Genomic DNA, 4690 nt, shown 5'->3' with positions numbered 1-4690 from the left:
TTTAAAGCCTAGTATCATTGACTCAATTTCGGTTATGTTTATGCTTTATTTCATATTTTATTGTGTTTCAACAAAAACGAAACATTAAAAAGTGGGTAGGGTATGGACAAATACTTTAAGATTAGGCAAATTAGAAGTTCGATGAAATCGTTTTATTAACTCTTGCATTTAATATTATACATTACAACAGTTACATAACTACTACATTTTTATAAACTATGTTAAATGTAAACAGTACAGATGAATAGCAAGAGCAATATATAAGAAAAACAACTTTTTGTTAAGGGTTTATTAGAAACATATGTATCTACAAATAACAATAGCATATACATACACAACATTAGAAATGTTATTATTGAGCAAATATTATCAACATTCAATTTATCTACATGATTTTATTTACAAGTGTTATTCATAATAATAGCATATACATACATAACATTATAAATGTTATTATTGAGCAAATAGTATCAACATTCAAAAATTAAGTACATAATTTTATTTACAAGTGTTATTCATAACAATAGCATATACATACATAACATTACATACAAATGTTAATTATTGAGCAAATATTATCAACATTCAATTGGTGTACATGATTTTATTGATTTTATTTACAAGTGTTATTCATAAAACATTTACACACTATTTACACTGGCCCGTACATTGATGAACACAAATCCAGCAGCTGACTTGTTGAGATGCTACGATCGTTGTAGCGTTTCCAGACTCCCCACAGCTTCCCCTGTATCTTGAGCGTCTGCTTCGTCTGGTACCTTCGCAACTTCCTCTCTCGCACCAAACGCACCTGGGAGTTCAACATCTTGGCCTCTTCGAACAGGAGCTGGACTAACAAATAAAAGGGGAGATTCCCTTTCTTAATTGGCACGACGGTTCAGGCGATGATGCCAGCCCTCACAGTCGTTGTTAGTGCGTATGGACCGACCGAAGACGCACCAACTTTCAATGGGCCACATTTCATTCGTCATCCACGTCCGTTCTAGCTAGTCAAAATATTGGTCCGTCGCGTCAGTGTCCGATTTCGTCCGTAATGTGTCGAAAGCAGGTCGAATGGCATCCACGGGTAGAAGCGGCAGTCCAAAGGTCTTTCTGAGAAGAGCATAAACGTCAGCAAAGTTTAGGCGGAAAGTGTCGTCCTTGATTAGCATGTGAGGACTCGTATCTTAACAATGTGTTACAACTTGAAAATGGAGACAAATTCTCAGGAAAACAGTTAATATATATCTTTTGAAGAATATCTTTTTTGTAACTGGACCTAGAAAAACTATTGATTGTACCGTTTTTTCGAATGCGTTAGGTCGTGATTTCATGATAAGCAAATACTTAAATAACAGCACTAAAAACGATGAAAGTCTAACGCACTATGCGGATTCCACGCTAAAACAAGTATGTGAGTTTCATATTGCAGCCGGGATCTGATTATCAATCGATTATTGATTAAAAGGAGGTAAATCTGTAAGTTTCATTTAATCTTTTTAGCAGTATTCTGCCCTAGTTAGTTATTACCTTCGCTGATTAATACCCCCGTGGTAAAGCGCTTTGACGCATAGCATTGACAGTAATGGCTGTATTTAGACTTGATTTTCAAAAGTCTCCTTTAAGGAAACGATGTGGTCTTGTGCATGTCCAAATATTCCAATACACGTGTGTGCGTGCGTGGGTGTGTGTTTTTCAAAGTTTATAAAGTCCTGAAGCTACATTATGTGAGGATTCGGAGTGTGTCCCAGCAATCCTGCCAAATTAACCCTTTGCATGCTGGGAAATTTGTCGTCTGCTAAAACGTCGTCTGCAGAATTTCTAAAAATAGCATTTTCTTTGATTTTTTTTCAATGAATACTATCAGAATAGCAAACAGTTTGGATCCTGATGAGACGCCACGTTTTGTGGCGTCTCATCTTGATCCAAACTGTTTGCAGAGGCCTTCAAAATTAGGTTCCAGCACTGAAAGAGTTAACTTACTTTGATCATGAACGTTAAAATTTAGTTTAGAACTGAAGCTGCAATTTCCAGCTTTATCTTTTTTTAATTGCATATTTTATTGGCAATCCGGAATTCTGCCTTTGGCCAAGAACATATATGCAAACGAGAGATGGCCAATACATAGAACCATACACATTACAACATAACTTTTATAAGGTAAACAAATATGACAATTTTTTTTTGGCATAATAGCAAATAACATGTAAGACTAGGCAATAAATGCATTGTGTAAACACGCAATTATACAGCAGCTAAAAGATTTACTTTCTCTGATTTAAGTTTAAAATCTTCCACCAAAACATTTGCAATATATTTTTTTAGCTTTAAAGCATTTGTGCAAGGCATGATTGATATGTATTTACTTTATGGTAGGCCAGGATGTCATAATAATAAATTTTAAGCGCCATACTTTTTATACTGGAAAACACAGTAAAATGTGATATTCTGATTCACAAACATTTATATCTACCAACTTCTATTTCAAAACAATGCGAACTGTGCTCATTTGGATTCTAGAATTTTCATTGGATATGACGTCAAATAACTTTTCGTATTCAAAACTTTTTTTAAATTTTAGGTGGAAGTCCATTTTGGTCAGTGAAGCTTAAGTATCATTCCATTCTTGCACAAATTGATCTTTTAGCCTTTGAGCTACCATGCATTCAATGTTGCCCGGTAATTAAGGAGAATTAAGCATATGTGTGTCTTAACGTTATTTGAAAGCCCGGCACCATAGATTATTCTTTGTACAATTAACATTGGTTAAAATATTCATCTGTCCCATAAACACGTGATATAATTTTGAATTCTGATTACTTATAATTTTCATCCAATAACGCAATGCCCTTAGTGTGTCTATAACGGCTAAATGGAATCGACCTATAACACTAAGTACAGCAAAGTAAGAAGTAGATTGTTTTTCACAGAGATTATTTTTGCAAAATTTGTAATGCAATATATCAACATCAGAGTTGTCATAGATGCCCCAAACTTCAAAGCCATACAGTATGATTGGCGCTACTTATGAATTAAAATGCGATAGGTTGGTTTTGATTTCTAACTTGACACGGCTCAAAAGAGATACAAGATGATAATATGCTCTAAGGAATTGTTCATTTAATATTTTAACAGTATTAGACATGTATTTCCAGTGTAATGGAAATTTATACCCAGGTACAAAAATATCGACTCTTTCAATAAACTCGTTATTAATTGACCATCAATAGTTGCACATGCTTTTTCGTTTTCAAATATGCAAATTTTCGTTTTATTTACATTTATTTTAAGACCCCACTAAGAAAGGTAACGAAATATATCGTTAAGTTGGTTCTGGAGGCTTACTGGTTTAGTAATAAATAGCACAATGTTATGAGCAAATAACAACATAAAAACAGCTAGCTAATGCAAAGATATTTAATTTTTTGGCGTGGTCTTGTTCTGTGGGGGGAAGCCGGAGTACCGGGGCAACCCCTCCTGTCCGGTATGGTGACCACCAACCAAGCTCACAGATTTATGGTTAAGTCCTAGATTATAAAATCATCAGTGTGACAAAGTATGTTTACCTCAAACCTTAAAGATTAATAATGACCCTGAAGGTAGGCATGGGATATTTGCGTTTAAGTAAAAATGAGTGGCGTTTCAATTTAAAGTCCTCCAATGCATGGTCTAGTTTTGAAGCGGACATGTCTTATTTTGTCAATAAACTGTTAAAAATATAATAATTTAAACATAGAACTTCAATTACGACTCTGAACTTAAAGCTTGTCACAGGGTCTTTTCACGCGACATACGTCTCATGTAGGATGCCATTTCTGCATTTTATTTTAAACTTCTTCAGAAGACATGCATTAGCTATGTCTGTTTTTTTTTAAATTGTCCATGAAGGAATCGTCGATGTTTTTGCGCGTAAGACACCGTCTCATATAAGTGATCGTGCAAAGTTGTTTGAACATCACTGCAATGCTATTTAAAGTGCTCTGCTTTATGATTGAAATCAAAGTATGAACTCCAATCCTGTAAGTAGCAAATTAATTTTCGCGCGCAACATACCGTCTCAAATTAGTTAACTAATTATTTGCGTAAACTTATTTAAATCACAATAAGGAGAAATAAACCATCGTCAACACTTGCACAAAGGCCATAGCGGAACTGCATTTTGTTATTTAAATATCGATGGTTTGCAACTTTGACGACGTGCACGAACATCTTGCGGCAAACGCCACTTGTGGTATTTTCTCAGACTATGAATTCTGTTTTATTTCACCTTTGAGGAGGGAGGGCGGAATTAGCGTACGCTTAGTCGGACTCTTCTTTTCATGCTCTGAGACTTTAATTCAAACTTTATGATTGTACGGACTTTAGTTTACAACTTTCGGAAAGCTTCAAGTAAGCAGTGTACGCCATTTTCACTTAATTGCTGCAGTTGTAAAACACCTACTAGCACTCGTTTTGTGTCGGTGAAATGATATACCATGTTTTGACACCGTCGGTTTGTTTCCGCGGACTTCCACTATTTTTACGATGATATTGCAATCGAACAAAACAAAAACATCGTCACCTAAGGGTCTACTTACGTTTTGACACTGCAAATGTTGCCTCACGCTTACAGTTATTTTGCGGCGACCTTGTAATAAATGTTCGGTCGTATCAATCGATAGGGACAAGCAAACACGCAAGGACATTGTAA

The sequence above is a fragment of the Dreissena polymorpha genome, chromosome 13, assembly GCF_020536995.1.
Source record: "Dreissena polymorpha isolate Duluth1 chromosome 13, UMN_Dpol_1.0, whole genome shotgun sequence".
NCBI lineage: Eukaryota > Metazoa > Mollusca > Bivalvia > Myida > Dreissenidae > Dreissena > Dreissena polymorpha.
The sequence above is the reverse complement of the archived record's forward strand: the minus strand, read 5'-3'. Positions refer to the sequence as shown.